We start from the raw sequence: 20868 nt of genomic DNA on the forward strand, positions 1-20868 counted from the left end.
TAGCATCCAACCAACCAACGAACCCACCACAGAGAATTACAGAGAACTAGTGAGTTAGATACACTTCCCATTTAAAATTAGTGCAAGGTAATATGAGCTTTTCCATGGCATGTGCATCGCTAGACCTCAAAATACTTCACATTAGCTAGATCTAAGTATCAGTTTTACAGATTGGAAAACTGAGGTGTCAAGAGCTACAGGTACCAAATTATCCAATGCGTTCTATAGCAGAATTAAGCCTGGAGCCTGTGAGACAAGACTCCAGGTCTTACATTTCAATGTTTGACTGTAGCCATCAGCAGGCATTTGACTGGATGTATTATCAGGTGTTACATTATAAAAAGAACTCATTTTAGCAAGTTGTTGTTTTGAAGGTCTCACTAAGCAGAACCATACACATACATATATATAGGTCTTTTAAAATTCAATGCCGTCTGGTTTCCCTCTTTCTGCTTTGGCCTTGGGAGGGTTTTCTAGTTACAGACCATATATGAGCAATCAATTGATATGTTAAGTAAAGTGTCCCGGGGGTAGGGAGGAAGGGAAGATTTTACACAATAGGAAAATGATTGTGATAATTTATTACCCTCAGTAATGCAGACAACAGAAAATTTATATATTGAATCTATGAGTTGAACAACTCTGAGAAAATCCTATTAACTTCATAATCAGGTATCAGCATACATTTCTACACAAAATTGCTGTGACACGGTTACAAGACCTGCTTACACTTTAAATCAAGCAAATGAAACTAGTTTTCTCAGTCATTTTGACATGAAAATGTGCTTATCCATGTGCTGAATACAGTGGTGTACCTGATTCAGTCTTGTGCGCAAGTTGAAATAGCAATCTCACTGCTGAGGAAACTGGCACTGCTGAAAAATGTGATGCAGAGCTACCCACATGGCTTGGGATAAGTTCAGCAAGTGCGTAAGCTGTTTCAGTGCTTCTGACCATGAGACTGATGAAGAGTTGGCTGCAACCATAGCATAGGGAGTGTGGAAGGTCAAAGAAGGCTATCAGGGTCGTTCAGGTAATGGCTGATGAAGGAGAGGCAGCCGCACAGGAGTGCTGGATAAAAAAGGGAGATGCAAGGGATAGGATCCTACAGCTTTCAGAGCCTCGCTGAGGTGAAACAGTTTACCAAAAAACTGGGATCTGCTGCTCTAGGCTTCTAGCCATGTCTTTGTAGTACTTCTGTTTTTCTTTCTTAAATACAGGATTTCGGTGCCTGTATCCTGTTGCTGCTGCTGAAACAGCTCTCCACTGCCACTTGGTTTTCTTTCCTCGTAGGTTCCTCCACTGTCTTTTATGAAAAATAGTTTGCATTGTTTCAGCTCAGACTTCAAGTTTCCATACTTGAGTTTGATGTTTCTTCCATGCTTCTTTGGGGCTTTCTGATAGAAAGCACAACGCTAGGTCAAAATTCTGCTATAGATCAGATGCAGTCAAGTTTATTAGAGGATCATGCTGACAAACTGATACGCTAGTTTCTTGTTCTCCCTTTCTCATTAGAGCCAAAGAAAATGCCATATATCACAGACTGGGTTTCAGAATTACCACGTCCTTTGTTCTGCCCTTCAGCTGGTCACTTGCCTCTTCATGAGCCACTGTTCATAAGGTTGAAGAGCTCTCTAACCTGTTATCATTGCTGTGATTGCCACTGGTGGTGGTAAAGGAGGAGACCAACACAGACACAGTTTATTCATAAGAGTACAAAGTGAGGAGAAACACACTTTATAACTATTTCTTCTTCCACGTGTCTGTGGAACAAGGTGAACAATTAATTTCTTTCCACTACCCCCAGATATCTCCATTTCTTGTCTTATGACTAAACTGGCATGAACTGTAATACAGCTTTTAGTCACTAGGATCTATTTTGGATATGTATTGGTACAAATCTTTATTGGTTAGAATATCTGAATGCTATTGAAATACATTTTTGTTTTTATTGTTCTTTTTGATAAAATATACAGCCTTTGCTGAAATTTATGAGAGCCGAGAGCTTTATATGTTCATCTATTAGTGATGGCATGGGAAAGAAGAAAAAAGTGAAGAGAAATATTTTGCAGTGATGTTCTTTATCTGTTCTTGTTCTTTTAGAGTGCTTTATTTTCATGTGTGCAATTCCTAGCTTACTGTCTCAGTGACTCATGAGAAGAATCCTTCTCAGGATAATTTCCTGAAAAGTGGCCCCACATATTTATATGTTAAGTCTTTCTGATCGTCTCACTCCTGCTTATTCAAGCCAGCACCTACATGTTGTCAGATAATCTGTATATGCAAACATGCCAGAATAGATTGTCAAACAGAACAAGTAAAGGCAAGTAAAGTAGTTCGTGGGCTCTGGTGCTCACTATTCAACTCATTTAATTGGTTTTCTCTGCACTTTGGGACTGCTTGTGTGCTTTGAATTAGCAAATTATTAGATTAAAATATGTAAACAGTTTCTGCAAGTGGGATTGGGATTCAAAACTCCTCCCCATCAAAGGTTAATCCCCTTGCTTCTGTGCTGCAGAACCACGCTGGGCTCTTTTCTTTGGTGTCCCCTTGCCCGATACATGCCTTTTATCCTTGTCCACATGAGGGATGGAAAGTGTTTGATCGGTCAGTCTGTCTCTCTCTCCCAGCTGAGGAATGTCTGGTTACAGCTGCTTGGCAAAATGTGAGATGTGTCTTAAAACAGCTCAAATGGAGAAATGTTCTAACCATGTCCTGCAGTACAAAGGGATAGGCACCACTACTGCTGTCTTTATTACAATGATAACAATATTTTTAAGGGATAAATCCAGATTCCCATGCTCAAAGGCATGTTCTGGGGGAGCTCAGTCGCTGTTGGAGCTTCAAACAAGGGACCCATATATGAATGGGACTTAAGAAATTCAGTGTGTTGGCTGTGTGAATATTGTTTCTGAGCATCAGTTTTTCCTCTTTACTTTTGTCCCTAAGTACCTAACTCAGCCTTGGCAGGTGTAGCCCAAGAGCCAAAACTTGTAAGGTCTGAGATGGCCCTTGTAGAGATTTGGACCACAGCTTCTACTCAGACCATTCCTGTACTCATAGGAACATCCTCTAGTGTCACTCTTAGATTAAATACAGCTTAAAGTAGAGGTAATTATTTTTTTTTCTTAAATCTCAAATGTGCAAGTTCAGATACATTTTGGATTAACTCATTACCTAGTGCTTATAGAGAAAACTCCTGAAGGTAGGAGTTGAAACATATAGCACAGTACCATGTGTACAAAACAATATATTGTGCATGTTAATATGTGTAGTATATGATAATAATGATGAAATTAAAAAAAAAATCATCAGCAAACCTAGAAATATCTTAAAATTTTTATAAATGAAATGGAAAACTATGTTATTGTCAGTTAAATGTTCCTTAATTTTCAAATTATTTTTTCTAGTGCATTATGACTCCTGGCAAATGTAGCCAAAGAGACAGATCCAAGAAATTCAATTTTCTAATAATGTACTAAACGTTGAGTTTTTTATCCATACAGCATTCAGTTCAGCAAACTACTCTTCAGGAAAGTACTCCTAGAATGTACACAGTCACAAAGGACTCTAAACTGACATTGTTGGTGAAGCAGGGAAGATTGTTTCCATGCCTTCAATTCACACATCTATTACTTGTCTAAATATTTCAGGTTCACTTTATCTTATAGCTGAACTTTCCATCTGTCCTGTCAATAGCTATTCAATTCTCACTATTTTAATTTTCGCTTTCAAAGCTTTTTGTCTGCAAGTTCATTACCTTTCCACCATCCATTGTCAGATATCTGTTTTGTTTCTAGTATGCTTTACCATAACTCATAATTCATCTATCAAATATGATTCTTGAAATGCCAAATCATTCCCAAGAACTTCATGCATTGAAAGTGGGGTGTTTTCTTTCTTTTTTTCTTTTTTTTTTTAAATGCAGCTAGGTGGGCTTCTAGTGCAATTCTGTATGAAAATCAAGGCATGTCAAATTTTGCTTGTCTTTTTTTTTTTTTTAAGAAAAAGTAATTGGAAATATAGGATAGGTAAAGGAAAATATTTTACTTAATAACTACTTGATATCAGGCAGTTTAATGAGTGTGTTTTGTAAAATCTGAATAATATATTTTGAATCAGTTAAGATGCTACCGTTGCTCAATTCCCTTAAAGAGGTTTTTTGTTTGTTTTTTTTTTTTTTCTCAAAGTTTTCTTGTAAAATCTGAATTCTCCATTTCCTTGCTCCATTCCTTGGGACATGTCGCATAATCACAGTCAGCTCATGAAGCTGTCAGTAGAAGTCTCTTGATATTTCTTTTATGATGTCAAGATGATGGCAGAGGGAATGGCTGTGCAAGTTCAGCTGCTATAGGCAAAACAAATAAAGCTTTCTTTAAATGATATTTTGTTTGAAACAAACCAACCATAGGAAGGAAATTCTGAGTTAATGCCTCCAGAACCCAACCTAGTCCTGCTTTGCCCATTATGAAGGACTATTACATCTGATTATTGAGTATGGCACTGGGAGCTGAAACTCCTGAATCTTTGGCTTGCCATACATTTGTTAAATGAGATGATTTTTTTTTTCTTTTTTCTTTTTTTTTTTTTTTGTTCTTTTCTGATGTGTCAGATGAGGTAAGGAAGCTGCATAAATGCAAATAGATACTGTATGTTTCTTAAGTGCTAAGTAGCAAACTGTATGATTAAAAATTAATACACAGCTATGATAACACAGCTCAGTGATCTGAAGTGAACAAAATATTTTTTCCTTCCTGAGCCATGGAAGGCTGAATGAACATACTATATAATCTTGCCAAATTTATCTAACCTGTTCTTGAGAATTACAGTGATGGGGGTCTCTGAGCTTCCTTCGGCAATCTTTCATTAGTGCTTCATGTACCTACTATCTAACCTGAACCTTATTTGCTTCAATTTAAACCCCTGTGCTTCTTGTTCCATGCATGATAAACTTGCTTTTTGAAGATTTCAAGAAGCCTTTTACAAAGAACATACTTTCATTGTGTAGATTGATTAGAAATGTCAAACATTGCTTATGTTAACTATATATCCACTTTTGTCATTTTGAACAATCTTAAGTAAGACAATCTTTGTTAAATCTTTGTACTTGTTTCTTCTGTATAATTTGGTAACAGAGGTTCTAGTTGTTTGTTTGTTTGTTTGTTTTTCTTATTAGGCATAGTATTGCTAGGATGAAGATAAATGTTTGTGCCAAAAGATTAGTGATCTATTTTGCTTGGAAGGCGATGTGTGATAATTGACCATCCAATAGAAAAGTGCTTATAATCACAAACCAAATTCCAAAATCCCTCTCTTCTTTGCAGTTGAATGCTTAATTTCAAACATTCAGCTTTACACACATCATGAAATACCTCGGTTTTGAAGAGAGAGCCTAACTTACCGATATCATTGAAGCTCAGGAATTCAGTATTGACCCAGGCAATGAGTGTGCTGAATTGCTTTACAGTCATGAGCAGAAATTCCATCTGCTCCTTCTTTGCAGTAGGAATGATAATATTCAGAATAAAAATATTGCTGTAGTCAGAACTGGACTGCTCTTTTCTTAAAAAAAAAAAAAAAGAAAAAAGAGACAGAGAGAACCATTTCATTCTCTATTCTAAGTACTGTAGTCCATGTTCTTTGCTCTCACTCTTTAGATTCCCTATACAGATTGACAAAGGCTTTCTTTGAATTTTACTGAAGTGGGAGCTGGCTGGCTTGTTTACAGTTTAACTCTTCAGGAGGCACATGTAGGGGTAAAGCAGATAGGGCTGCATGGACTGACTTAGGCAGGGGTTTCTCTAGACATGCTTTTTCCTCAGAGATAAGAAAAAAAAAAAAAAGAGAGAAAGAGAGAGAGATTACAGGACAATAGTAGACTTCCTTAAGGTGAGGCCCATGGTCTAATGACTCTTTTTGTTTTATGAGGCCCAGGATGTGTTTAGGAAGGGAAGCCTTTAAGACAGCTGAGGTTTGGTGATATATTGTGTTTGGTGCTCGTATTGGGCAAAGGAATTCTTTGGTTCCGGCTTCCCACTATCCACTCAGCTGCACTGGATATCTGTGCTAGGAACTAATTAAAGGACCAGGTGGATTTAAACCCATTTGCAAATACCTTTGTTGTTATGCTGCATCTTAGAAGCTGGGTTCCTCCAACAGCACTTTTGGTCCAAGTGAGGGGGCTCCAAAGGGGTAGGTGGCTGGGGACTCGGTGAGCTGCTGGGAAAAGGAGTACATAGACGTGAAGCCACAGGGCTGTGTAACCTATGTGATTGCCTAAAGAGTCAGGATATCTAATGCATTTGTGGAGTAAAGACAGGCAACTGAAGGTGCAAAGGCCTGTCTGGCAATAGAGGGAAGAGAGGGATGTCCCTGTGTTGGAGTAAAGGGGAATATTTTGTTGGATGGGTGGGCTTCCAGACAGGAGAGAGAGACAGAGGTCTCTGTCACCACTATTCACCACTGCTGGTAAACTTCCTTTCATCTCCTTGAAAACCCATTGAGATTGCCCTGGTTCCCATCCCATACAGCCCTACTGATATTTCCCAGACCCATTTGTTGATGCATGGGCTTGTGAGGAGCTTCCAGCAGCTCCAGGCCAGTCATTCCTGTGTCTGCCAGGTTCACACGCACGTAGCTTTGCTGAGCAAGTGGAAAATGAAGGCAAGTGTTCACGCTTTATGTGAAGGAGCTGTGTATTTCAGCTTGGACTCCTCTCGCAGCAGCTTGCTATCTTCATACAGGCCTTGGGACACTGAGGTGGGCCAGAAGTGGAGCTGGGGCTGGAAACATCATTCTAGAGCCTGGGAGGTGGTGGTACTCCATGGGCTTCCTTCAGTGGATAGGGGCACAGCAGTCCCTTTCCCACCTCCCCATGACCCCCTTGACCACATCTCCCAAGGCAAGATACCAGCAGCACATCCTAGCCAACTGCTGGGCTCTGCCGAAAGGTGAAGAGACATCCAGCTGTCAGGCTCGTGCCCTTGTAAATGCATATACTGAGCAAAAAGTGGTTGTGATGAATACAGCCTGCTAGTTACCAGTATCGAACTACTGGTATTGTAGAGAGTAAGATGTACAGGAAAGGATGCCCATGTATTTTGTATTGATTCTGTGACTTCAGCCTGCATTGTACTCTTGCAGTTTTTTTAAGCCTGGGTGATTTGGGAGGGTTTAGTGTTTCAAGAAGATACGTGAATGATCCCTGGTCTGATCGCTTGAGGCAGGTCCGTTCAGCATGAACAGCCTGAAACATCAAAACATCAAGCGTGGAAACTACCAGCAGCAGAGCTATACAAACAGTTTGCTGGGGTGTAGCTAGCAGATAAAACAAACTCTGGTAATGCATGGTAATACATCTAGACACAGGCTGACCTGTCCAGAGCCTGCTCACGTGCATCTGGATAACACTGCATCATGAGGTGAAAGCATCCTCATAGCAGCAGGGAAGAAAGGTGATTTGAAGCAAGAAGAGGGCTAATAACTGGTAGAACAAAATCTTAAAGAAAATGCTGGGTAAGAATGGAGAAATGGAGAGAGAACTGGCAAACAAAGAAGACCTAGAGAAGTTGGAAATCTAAAGTACTGAGAACACAGGTTGACAAGGAGACTGAAATGAAGAAAAGAAGGGAAGAGTCATTCTTTAGATGTGTTAGCAGGTCCTGCAGCTTAGACTACTTGAAACAGAAAAGGAGATATAAATGATTCCTAAACTAACGTGCACATTACTCGGTATCCTGGATTACTGGAATAGAGTTTGTAGCTCAACTGCTGATGTCTCCTGGGCTCTCTTTGGCCTGTCAGCCCATATTTCTGCACATGCTGCTCATGAACAGGTGACAGCCTTCATCCTCGTACTACACACAGACTGAAGTGTGTTAAAATCTATTCCCTTCTTGTAATTTTGAATTTATTCACAGAGGGAACATGAAATGAAACAAGAAATCCAGACCAGACTGCTCTGCAGCTCACAAAACTCTCTACCAAATGTAGCTGAACATGCAGTTTAGACGAGCACTCACTTTCATATTCCTTTTATCCGAGCATTTTGTGACAGAGCAAAACAAATGCAACATTTTAATCGGGGTTGTTGCTTGCTCTCATGTTAGATTTTTGGACAAATGCTTTCAACCCGTGCACTGTCATTTAGACAGATACTGCCTATACTAATAAAAAAGAGATGGTTGCTATAAGCACACAGTATGCCTGCCCATCTCAAAAAAAAAAAGAATTAAAAATTAGACCAGATGGCCAAAAGATAACTAATGATTCCTGAATGCTGAGAAAGAAATCAAATCCATTAATAACCATGCTTCAGTCTTCTCCAAGTGCAAAATGATACACTGTGAATGTATGTTTGTCTAATCTTCTGTAATAATAATAATTTTCAGTCCAGGCATTCTCTCTTTTAAGCATATGGTACATCAGGCTTTTCGTCCATATTGGAGGGACTGTGTTGTTGTCACAGCACTGGCATAGACACCCAAGACTGAAGTGCATGAGAAAAGCTTAACTGATACCATTGGAGACAGATGCTGATGAGTGTTGTCAATCATGGTTGCTGTTTTTATTTCATTGTATAACAGATATTCTTTGTTTTCAAAAATACTGAATTATTTGGGTTAGGAATATGTATTTAACTGTGGAGAGTTCTGGTAATTATTACTTGGGGTGAAGGTACAAATATATTATGTTCATTTTCTGTAAGCAGACACGTATTTCTCAAAGTATACTTGATCTTGTGGAACTTTCTCTGTGAGTCGCTGTAAAGAGCTAGCTAAAACAGCTTTCTTGTTATGAAAGGACAAGGAAATTTATTTATTTTTTCCTTCATCTTTGTTAGGAGCAGAATGAAGTAGTTCATGTAGTTCAGTCTTAATTATTTTGCTAAAGTTTTACTCTTTTACCTTACCTAATGATAATTTTTCTCATTTTAATCTAGAAGATGAGTAAGTGCTGTTGTTTTGGGTATGTGCAGGACTTCTTTTTTCTTTTTTCTTTTTTTTTTTTTTTTCTGGAAATGTTTGCAGCGTGGGGCTTGTCAAGTGGGTTTGTGCAGAGCCTGAGGAAAAGGGATGAGTGGGTAAAGAAAACATAGCTCAACATTTTGTGTTCTTCATGAGCAAATTAATCACAGTTACATTTAAATATGCAGTGACATTTGCAAAGATGCACAGTTCAGATGCACTGAATCTAATTCATTCTCAGCAGATTTGTTCTACATGAAATGTAAATATTAAAGCAGAATAAGACTTCTTTTTCTTTTCATTGCCACTCAAGACTCCTTGCTAAAGTCTTCCACAACATATGATGGGGATGATCTTCCTATGTTTATGTGAAATTGATTATTATACCCTTTTAGTATAAAAGGAACTTAAAATGCATGTAAATAACTTATACCAATATTAAGGGATGTTATGATGCCAAAGCAGTGTAAAGAGGCCTCAATGTAAATGAAAATCAGACTCTGTATGTTTATGTGAATTACACATCTGCAAAATATCTATAATATAGAACATAGCAGTTGTTTAATTTTTACCTAATTAGAGAGGCTTGAAAACATCTGGTAGTTGACACCAATCCATTTTTTCCATTGTATCCTTTCTTGGTAAGTTGGGAATGGAATACAATATATCCCCTGAGATGCTCTTTAGTTTATGACAGGTGTGCATTTCCTAGCTGGCCATTGCATGATACTATTTGTTTCCCACAGATACAGCTGGAAATACATTTATTTGGCAGTGAGGAATTAAGAGGGAAAGAAAAACTGGTTTAGGAGGAAATTTACATCAGAGATTTAGATGTATAATGTTTGCATAGAAATCTCAATGTGGCATTTCATAGCTTTCACAGGCATTTGCTTTGTCAACCAAAATAACATAAATTTAATAAAGAAAGTTGGTGCATAATTTCCAACAGTAGTATAAAAAGTAAAAGGAAAATGTGTGCTGTCCGACTATAATCAGCCCCCTAGCATTCATAACAATTTTTATTTAAGCTGTGAGTGAGTAACTCCTGTTGTGATTTCTGCCGCTTGGTGTAAGGGGAGCAGCAAAGTTGGCCGACAGCTGGCCAAGGGTGGTTTGGGCTATGTGTGGGGTCCATGGGTACTGACCAGGGAATCAAGCTTTCTCCTGCTTCCTCTTCCATCCTACACTTTCCACCCTAGGAGATGTGAGAGCCATGTGGACTCTGCGAGGGACCTGTGGAGGAGTTGAACATAACTCCGCATTCATACTCTTCTCTTGGTTAAATGAACAGCAACTCCAGCAGCGCTGCACACAGCAGGCTTTGCTGTCGCAAGACCATCGGTCTGGCAGTTACTCCAGACTAGTAAATGCAGCAGGGCCACACCAGTGCCTGGCCCCGAGGCCCATATGTGTGGAGCAGCTCATAGCCACACTATTACACTCTTACCCTCCAAAGCAGAAATGCAGACCACCTATTAACGGTGGACCCATGTTAGCTTCTAAATTGTGCCTGGAAATAGTGTGAGAGTGTTCCCTGTGGTGTAGGTCAACTCTATACCAGAACTGCATGATATGCACAGCCAAATTACAGTGTCTGGCAGCATCTCCTTGTGCCATTTGCTGGTATAGGCGTACTCCAAATGTTCCTGTTTCATTTGTTTTCCTTGACTTGGAGTTTCCCTAGAAAAACACGTAAGGACAAACCTGTGAAACTTCTAGTCTACCTAACCCTCAACAAAATTTCATGTCATAAAAAAGGTGATTTCTTTAGTTCAAGATTTTTTTTCTTGTACCACATTGTGGTTTTGTTGTTTTTGTTTTGTTTTGTTTTGTTTGTTGTTTGTTTTTGGTGTTGGTGTTGTTGTTTTCAAACAGGAAGCTTTTATAAAGGCTTCCACAAATCTTTTAGAATGCAAAATGTTGTGTAGCTCCCCTCCATATAAGAAGTTGTACGATGTGTGTGTGTTTTAATCCTGTCAGAGTGTCTCCATGATCACAGGTGGTGGAATCCTACTGTTGTATAGCCTCGGCTCCCTCCTTGCTCTCAACCAAATGAAACTACTACGTTTAAGATTTTTCCCTCAGATGTATGAAGTATTATGATTGCCTTTCTGTGTAGGATTTGGCATATAAATAAATAATAAATAAAATAAAAATCCATCAAAGTTGTGTGGCTGGGGAGGTGGGTTTTTTGTTTGCCTTTTTTTTTTTTTTTCTATATGTCATATGGAAGAACCTTCACTCCTGGTGCAAAAAGGCCCAGGTCAAAAGCTGCTGGCTACAGAAAAGTGTGGTTGATATGGGTTCTTTATAATTTATTTTATTTTTTTCTAAACAGTTCATGTTTTCTCTCGAGTTTTTCTTCTTTAAATTTAAGCTTCTGTCATTCTTCCAAAGTTGCTTCTTGTCCTGACCAAAAAAAAAAAAAAAAAAAGCAACCAATGTTTACTCTGATGACATTGTCAGAATGGATTTATGGATTTGTTTACTAACCAGGATTTAGAATAGGATGAAACAATTTTGCCTCTGGGAATGGGTATGACTGATGTTGTTTTCTGAGAGCTGAGTTTTGTCACAATTTTTAAAAATAGATTGGTAATAGAAAATGATTTGTAACTAATGGAAATTGAGGCTAAAAACAACGTTCTTATATAAGTTCTGAAAATGGCAGCCTGGCATTTCTAAAGTCGAGAGGTGAAAAGTAACAGCTCTGTGAAAAGCATTTTCTCTTTGCTTTTTGGTATGTTTTCACTTATATCCAGGGTGGTCCTGAGGATTTGTGGGCTCTGGGAGAATAGGAAAGATTTCTTGTCAAATATTCCTTTCCCTTAAATTTCCCTCTTCTTTCTTTGTTTCTTTTTTTTTTTTTTTTTTAATTAATTTTTACGTTGTCATTCTCTCCTGTTGTGACCAGGTCTGAAGAGCAGCATCCTTCCACAGCTGCTCCTCTTCTCTTTGCCCCAGGAGAGGGGGACATCATGCACCATGGTGCCCCCTCCCTCTGAGGGCAGGGGCCTGGGGTAGGGTGAGGCTTGCTTTCTCTCCACCCTGCTCCTTGCAACCCTACTGATGGCTGTTTGTGTGTTGTTTTTTGTTTGTTTGTTTGTTTGTTTTTTGTAGCTGGCCTATTGGTTTTCAGAACTGCACTTACAACTTCAGTTTTAATGCCATTGCATTTTCAGGTCTCTTACTGAATCTTCTCCTAACTGCTTTTCTCAATCACTGTAACCTAATATTCCCTGTTTTTTACATTGAAAATTTCAGGCCTCATTTCTTCCAAAATACACATATTAATGCTATTAAAAACCCCAGACCTTAAACCCTCTTCAGTGACTTCAGAAAATGAAGGTTTTTATCCATTGTGGGGGGAAAAAAGTCTTACCACTTCCATTTAATAGTATCACAGCCAAAACCAATGACGTGAGAGAACACATTGGCACTGAAATCGCCCTTGCTGAGGAGAAGCACATTCCAGAGGAAATTGATTTTCATGTCACCAACTTACACATATTTTGAAAATTAGGTTCTGAGCCACAGGGTTCACAGCCAATTTATTTGTCTTTATTTCTTTGCTAAATGTGTTCAAATAGATTTTTAGTGAACTAGCATGTTGCCTCTGACACAGACTGAGGAAAGGTTTGTGCAAGGGATGTACAGTGCAGGGTGGCACGTAAGTAGAGGTCCAGGCAGCCTTGTGAAAGGCCTAAGAACTGTTGATGGCAGCGTATGACTGACGTCCAGCATAAAATTCCAGGCTTTGTGAAGCTTAAAGCTGGAAGCTGATAATGGGGTCTGCTCTCTGTATTTCACAAGCTGCTACACTTCATCCCGTTATCCATGTTGAACACAGAGCTTCCTGTTTAACTTAAACATGTCTTCCAAAAAGGCTTTTGATCTGAAATTAAGCAAGGTTTGCTTTGATAGCTTTTTTTTTTTTTTTTGGGGGGGGGGGGGTGTTTGACAAAGTCCAAACAAACAATTACTTTCAATTTAACTTTATCTGGCATCAGCTTCTGACCACTGAGGATTGTGTGGTCCAATTAATGAGCCTACTATTTTTTCCCATCAAGTTGTCTGTGCTCAGGCAGTGTCACCTGTCAGTCTTCTCTTTGGTGAGCTAAGCCTTCAAGCCTGCTTCTTGGAGATGTTTTCTATACCTCAGAGATTTCCTTTGTTTTCCTTTCACAGTTCTTTCAATAGCCCTGTAGAGATGCAAAAGTGTATCTCCTAGTAGTTATGTCAATTAAGAAAATCAGTTCTTTGGCAACAACATATGCATTCAGTGAATAATCTCCATATACCTTAATATAGGAATATGAATCCAGCCAATTTCAAGTGAAACTTCCATCTGGTAACAGCTAGCCTCCTGCACATCAATACGTGTATGACTGGTACTGGTACTGCATGATTCTCTAACCATTTTAGTCTGCACCAGAAATATATATATATATATATATTATTTTTTTTTTCATGAAATTGCTACTTGCTTTAAATTAAAAATTTCTGTTCATCCCCTACTGGGAATGTTCTCTTTATGTTCTCATCAGCAATCATAAGGTGTTTGAAATTTTGCTGATTTTCTTTTTGTTTTAAAAAGAAGATTCTTCTAGTCTAAATTGGTTTTTGTTTGTGTTTTCTTTGATAACAGAAGGAGTGAGAGAAAAGGAAAAAAGCTTAGGAGAAGGTGCAGATAACTCTTTAGCTGGTGCAATTGCTTCCTCTGGGGCTGGAAACTGGTGATAACAGGGGTGTCATTCCCATGCTGATGACCTTCTCTCGGCTCAGATGACTTCAGCCCTGTGGAATCTCCTACACCTCTTGGCAGCCAAAGGGAAAAAACGTGCCTCACCATAGGGACCCCTTGCCTTGCCTTGTTTTTCTTAGACAGCACGGCTTCACTTATCGTTAACGTTTCACTTAAGAAAGTGTGTATCCATGGGATATAAACTTGGCATTGGTTTTGATAATTGCTGTTTGTACTGCGCACGGTCAGCGCTTTCCTCTGTCATTCCTGGTCTCTTAATTGTGTCTGGAATTCTGCAAATTTGAAGAATTCAGGCTAGACCTGGCCTGGGTTTTTCAGGGCAGCTGCACTTTGACCCTTTTTAGGAGATGATTGAAGGGGACTGCTGGAGCTATTAGTTTTCTTTATCCCCTTAGCTCCCTTCCCCAAGTAACCCCCCCAAAAACTATTCAGTCTAAGAGGTCTGCTTGCACAGCTGAGTTAGTGCTGGGACAGCATTCCAGTGACTCTATGAAAAACATAGTCATCCCAGTTATTAAAGAAATCAGACTTTTTTTTGAAAAATATTGCAGAAAGAGGTATAATTTGTTAAGTGGTGCACTTTTTCCATGAAGATGAAGAGAAGAGAGATGTTATTACCAGTTCACATCTGGTTCCCCAACCCCACTTGGAAGTTGCTCTTTATGTTTGTTGGTGTGTTGTACTCTGTACAAGCTAAATCTCTGTTTCTTTGTCTCTTGCAGGTGAAGTTCGGTCTTCTGGTGAGCGGTGTATCCAACTCTTGCAGGAATGGTTGTAAAAATTAGTTGCTCAGTTTTAAGTTCTTTTCTGTGATTGAGGGCATGAACTATGCAAATGTTCATGGCATTCATCCATGATGAGCTCAGTAACACTAGCCAGAGGGACACAGGGGCTATGTGATGAGTTTAGAAAGATATGTGCCTGGGAACAGGCGAAAGCTGCTCAGGGTATTTGTGTCCCAACATCCTGGGTCCATTACCTCCTGCGTTGTGTGATTCCTCAGATGGTAAGTTTAGCATTGATGAAAAAAAAAAAAATGAAGTTACTATTTCTGTCGTGTTTAGGAAGAGGTTTCTAGAAATGCACTTGATGTGCCAGAACATATTTCAATGTATGACATTATTTCTATGTTGCCATTCATACTCTGTTTTAATGCCACTGAACTGAATTGCTGAGGGCTGATGTGTGAAATCACTGTGATTCTGCAGAGTTTGGAGAAACTCAGGAGATGCTCAGTGCTCCTCATTGTCACCTATATCTGAATGAGCTAGGTAATTTGCGTTCCCTGTCTTTCACCTTAGGGATTCCAGTGTAAGAAATGTGTTTGCTTAATAAAATCATATGCTAATGTCACTGTAGTTTTCTGCTCTGAAAAGCTTATTGTAACTAAAATAGTTAAATTAGTGCAACCTTGTGCTGTCCTCATCTGGTATAGCAGTGATCTGAGTGGATTACCTGTAAGTGCAGAGTAATCCTTGCCTCAAACTGCAATAATATACTGGTAATAAACGGTATCATAAAACTGACATCACTTAGCCAGTGTTTTGTCTTTAGATTTAAATGATGGTTTGTATATAATTCAGAGAGAGAATTCCTCCTATTAGGAAAGCTTGGAGAAAGCACCTGGAAAGTGAACAGATCCACAAGTGCATGTTCTGAGCCTAAGGCAGGGGTTAAATAATTTTAAAAGACAGAAAGAAATAGGGTAGAAAAAATAAATGTGTACAACTCCTCTGTCTTGTACATTCGCAAGCAATAGCCAGAGGGATGGCTTTGACCTTAAAGTAAGGTTCACTCACAGCACCATAAATTTCTCTCTCCCGATAGTTAATACTGTTAATATTTATGAAGCGTGGTTTGCTTATCCCAAATGTTTGCTTCCTCTCTAAATAAATCATGGTGTTAAAGAGCCAGTCTTTTAACATGTAATGTGATGGGGTGTTGTTCTGGATACAATACAAATGCATTTTTTATTCCCACAGTTGGAAAGGAAATATGTATTATATGTATTTTCAGTTTGACTCTAAACTGTTTGCATTACAGTAGCATTTGAAATCTCAGGCTGAAACACCCTATTAGAATAAACCTTTAAACACCAAACATTATTTAAATATTTAATATGGTATTAGTCAAACTCTGGTAGCAAGCTGTCACGGGTGATGTACATAAAGAGCAAAATCATTTGCCCAAAGCCATAAAGTAACAAGATATTGGTAGAACTCAGACCTTTGGGTTTATTATCTAGTCCCTTGCAACTAGACCCTGTTGCTGGTTGACTGATGTTATAAATATATGTCTCTGCAGGAGAATTTTAATGAATTTTCTCCCTGGTAGCCAGACTGTGGTATCTGAAAGGGTCTTTTTTAGTTACTCGCAAACAAGTGCATAAAGTTTTAAAAATGCAAGCTGTAGAATAGATCTCTGAAGCTTCATGCAGGTCAATTAAATACATGAAAATACCAGCTTTGATAAGGGGCTTATGGTTGTATAGCCTCAGGGGTAAAAATCCAGGGACTCCATAGCTGGCTCTAATAGTGTTCCCTTTTAAGATATTGACTAGTTTATTTATAGTAACTTTGCTTTTTGTAACCAGGATAATGTCAATGACAAATGAATGTTGTAAGAAAAAAACTGTTTTTAGAACTTTAAAAAGATATACTATTATACTCAGTGTTTAATGTTATAGCTAATAAGCTGATTTCATATGGGGAGAATTTACTTTGCACAAACATTTCTAATGTGGGAATGAAAAATTGAGAATAAATGTCTTTGGATTTGCTTCTGATTTCAAACTACAGAGAGGAAAAATGTAATGGAAAGTAGTAATGAGAGCACAGAAGAAAGATGAAGGAAGGACAGCAGCAGGAGAAAGAAGGAAAAACCCTTTTACGGCAGAAATGTTCAAACTTACATCAACTAGCCAATTTCATCCATTTATTTATAATCTATTCTGCTGGGGTTGTATAGTCTTTTCCTGGGCACAATATATGTCAGAAAAGAAATATATCATAGGTTATATGAAATAAATTTGCAGACCATATCTGGTCAGTATTCCACTGTTTTTCTATTCTTGACCTAGATTAAAAAAAAAAAAAACAAAAGTCTTAAGATTATCTATGTTTCTTATGGGAGAGAAAGCAAAGTTGTCTTGTTCACCATGTACCATCCATGTGGCAGGCACTCTTCACCTGTGCTTGGCCTTCATGCTGTGGTAGATAGCACGGATTTCTCTCCCTGGAAAACCAATATTTGTATTGGATAGGACTCAGGACAGGGAACTGTATGTGTAGACATTAATTATAGGAACCAGACTCATAAGCTCTCCCTGTTAGAAAATTAGAAACACAGGTTTCAATTTTTGTAAAGCTGCTATTTCCTCCACACCTATTTTCTTATTGCAAGAGATTTGTACCAATTTTCCATGGATTAATAGATGCCAGTCTACATTTAATAACAATATAATAAGTCAGAACATTTCAGGCTTTCTAAAATGTCCTCTAAAATATTCTTTTTTTCTTCTTCTTTTTTTTTTTTCTTTTCTTTTTTTCCCCCCACAATTTCAGCAGTTGCTCCTTAAGGTCTCAGAAATGGAACAGAAACAACAATATCATTCTGGTGTATCGCTGCAAAGCTTACAGATGCGTGTTGAACAAAAGTCTGAACATGGAGCCATGGCTGTATGAGGAAGCTTGGTCTGCTGCAAGATAGAGAAGAGCAAATGTTGTGTTTGGCCACAGGATGGGTTATCAGTGCATCACTGGCTTGTTCAAGCTTGTAAACTGATATTATATGTAAGTTTGTGTGGGTGAATAAGGAATAAAAGGAAGCAAACACTTAGGATGAAGTTGGGTAAAATCCTAAGAGAAGAGCTGCTGGCAGCCCATAGTTTACTTTGGACATCCTAACTACTTGGAAAAGACAAGGAGCTTTCATTTATTTTTTTAGTGTTTACTAGAGAGGTGGTTATTTCAGGGATGCATTTCAGCCAGCCGTGTTAATTGAAGTACTGCAGCATCTTCTATAAATGACGGTGTTCTAGAAGAGTTACTAAGTGAACTGAGAAAACTTTTTCATTATGCTACTACAGCTAAGCATGTCAGTTCTTGCTTTTATATTGTAAATGGTATGTCACTGCAAACAAGGAAAGAAAAAATTGAGATTGAAAAAAAAAACCCACTAAACTGACTCCCTTTCTTCTCTATACTGTCTGGATCAATTCTTGTCATACAGATGTGTAATTCATCTTCCTTTTCATCAAGTTCAAATTATAAAATGAAAGCCAAAGTACTAAGCTCTTTTCTCAAACTGCTGAGGTGATTAGGTTCCCATTTGATGTTTTAATTTCCTATCTCAGGAAACTTATTTTTGGCTGTTTTAAGAGGAATGCCATAAGAGAGCTGGCTGTATAGCCTGTAACCTCTGGCTCGCTGCCCCTTCTTCCAAGAGGGATGTGGGGTGTTGCAGAGTCCCTGCAGCAATGCCAAGCTGCTGCCCTCCAGCCCCTGGGGAAGGAGGCTGTCAGCCTTGTGGCCTCTGAAAAGCTGCTGTGGAGATGGGGACAGCTGTGAGCATGGCCCCACTGAAACTTGGAGGGAAAGTGGAGATTGCTTATACCTGTTCAGAGAGAAACACTGTTTAAAAGAAGAAGGAAAACCAGTAGAAGGGAGCCTTGTTTCTGAAGTTACTGGTAAAGTGCTTGATATGCAGTGATTTTCAGACAGTTTAGGCACAGGAAAAAGTATCATGAAATGTGGAATGGCACAACAAATTAAGCACAAATGGTATACTTTTAAGTAAAGATCAAAGACCCTGAGAACACTGTTTACACATGATTTAAAATGAAGAGTTGGGCCATTGCACTTGCAAGAGCTTGATTGAGCCCTGCTAAGAAACCAGGTGGGGCTGGAATCAGGATTAGTAGCAGAAGATTGTATCTAGGCCAGCCAGAAAGTTGGTGTTGATGTTGAGGTATGATACCTGTACTGCATACAGTTTGGAAGTTTTGCTTTGGACTAGCTAGCTATGGTCTGGGTCTTTGGACTGAACATCCACTGGCATGTTGAGGGTACTTCCAGCTTCATTTCATCTGCAAGGGATCTAGCATGTGCACTCTGAGACTGCTATCACCAACCCAATGTGGAAAGTGGGGACACTGGGAGACTCGCATCACTCCACACAGACCACTGGCTATCTCAGGGAAGTAGGGTGGAAAGAGGCAAGGCATGTGAAGTGCTAGTCCCAGGCTTCACACCAAAACAGCCCAGGCAGCTGCATGTGCTGAGACAAAACACACCAAGGGGATGCCCTGCATTTGGGAAAAGAAGCTGAGGCTGCGACAAAATTCTATCCTTTAGCAAGTTTGCAGGCAGAAGTTTTTCTCTTGCAAAGCTGTATTGTCTGCCTATTAGTAATTGGAGTGTCTGGAGAGCATTGCACAAAATGGAAGGTAATCTCAGTCCAATTGCAGAAGAATGGCAGAAACAGTGATATTACCACTAAGCAGCACCAGTCCATTCAATCTTATTTTTGTCTCCTGTATTTTCACCTCTCTCACCTAAAGCGAAGAGGAGAATAAGTATATAAAGCCAAGGCCTTTCACTGAAGTAAAGAAAAGAGAAACTAAAGGACACACTTTTCAGTAGAATGGAGTGCCCAAACTCCAAAGCAAGAATTTGAGGAAAATTCTTGTGGAAAGGTGAGCTGTATTTAAATAATGCAATAAATAGTGACAAAGGTCAGCTACTAATGGTTTGCTACAATTGGTCCACTTTTAAAATTTAAATTTCTGCTAATACTAAAAATATTTTTTTAAAAAGGCTAAAAAGAATGGTTATTCTTTCTTGTTTTTATAGTAAAAGATGGTAATGCTCAAGTTTCCCATAGCCCTACCTAAGCAGTTGGCAGAAAGTAAAGTCACAATTAGTTAAATTATTCTGAACACTACTCTGAAGTTGCACAGTTACACTACCAAACGGTGCATGGGAAGCACAGGCTGTTGTTGGCTAACTTTTTTTTTTTTTAAAAAAAAAAAATCAAGAATAGCTGCACTGACTGAAAATTGATGATAGAAGCAATGGAGACTGTGAGTTATTTAGAAATACATGGGTAATTGACATAGCCCCACACCCATATATACACACAAGCTAGGTATACCTAGAGCTTGATATGATGTGGTATGTTGTGAGCTGCTGCTCCTGTGTGAAAATGATGTTATGTAGATACCTGTGATAGAAGATAGTGCAATAAGCAAGGGTGTTGCAAGAGGTGGTGTTCAGATTATGGTGCTATAGGCCACACTTTTTCCACATCCCTGTTTTCATCTGTTTTACCTAGCAGAGCGAGAGAAGACTGCTGTGCTAAAGTGGTTTCACAGAGTGTGTGGCAGCACAGAGCCTTACAACAGGCTCAGTACCAATGTCTCTATGAGCCCCCACAACTGGCAGCAGAGTAGTACATCTCCTCAGGACTGTAGGATGCCATGGAAAGGGGCTGGCCCTGTGCCAGGAGCAGAACGGCTGAATTCACTATTCTGTTTTTAATTTTGGAATTAGCTTGGTTGATTCTGGAATAGGGGATTATGCACCATAACTCATTGCCTTGTGCAGAGACATCCTTCAGTGACCCTTTCAGGATAACTACCAAAACTCCATGCTTAATCCCTCCACTGAATCTGCACCTGAACTGAAGTAGCAGAGCTGAGGTTGAAGGCAGAGCTCTGTGGATCCAAGCTGAAATTCACTGCAAGTGCCAGGGCAGAAGTGAACTTAAAGCATCAGGATTGAACTAATTTAGCTGATGCTGTGGCAGACTTCTATAAGATTGCTGGTTAATGGGGAAAAAAATGGAACATAAGGCTATGTGTGCCAGTTACAAAAGGTCATCGAGGTATATGCTATATTGGGTATCTGTCTCATCATGTCTTATGCACTTTGTTGATGTTATCAGAGACCTGTATGGTGGGGTGTAGATGTACATAGACTTGAAGTATATTGCTGTGTTTGTAAGTGAGGGGAGGTAACCACGCCCAACATAAGACAATTGCTAACTGTGTGCTGCTGTGTGTGCTGAGCAAATAGTTGAGATTCCTTAGGGGTTTTAGGAGACAGGAACATTCCCCTGTGTTTTTGTCAACAG

General features: G+C 39.1%; 1 long non-coding RNA gene across 1 annotated transcript in view; it reads left to right on the forward strand.

The window, feature by feature from the left end:
* The window catches only part of LOC310900908, a 57447-nt gene extending 39466 nt beyond the window's left edge, over window positions 1-17981 (forward strand). Inside the window, exons 2-3 of the long non-coding RNA XR_014585453.1 lie at window positions 14457-14740; window positions 17298-17981. This is a non-coding gene — a long non-coding RNA (uncharacterized lncRNA). The remainder of the gene's footprint in view (window positions 1-14456; window positions 14741-17297) is intronic.
* Window positions 17982-20868: the final 2887 nt, after the last annotated feature.

The sequence above is a fragment of the Anser anser genome (genome assembly GCF_964211835.1).
Source record: "Anser anser genome assembly, chromosome: 1".
In the NCBI taxonomy this organism is placed as follows: Eukaryota; Metazoa; Chordata; class Aves; order Anseriformes; family Anatidae; genus Anser; species Anser anser.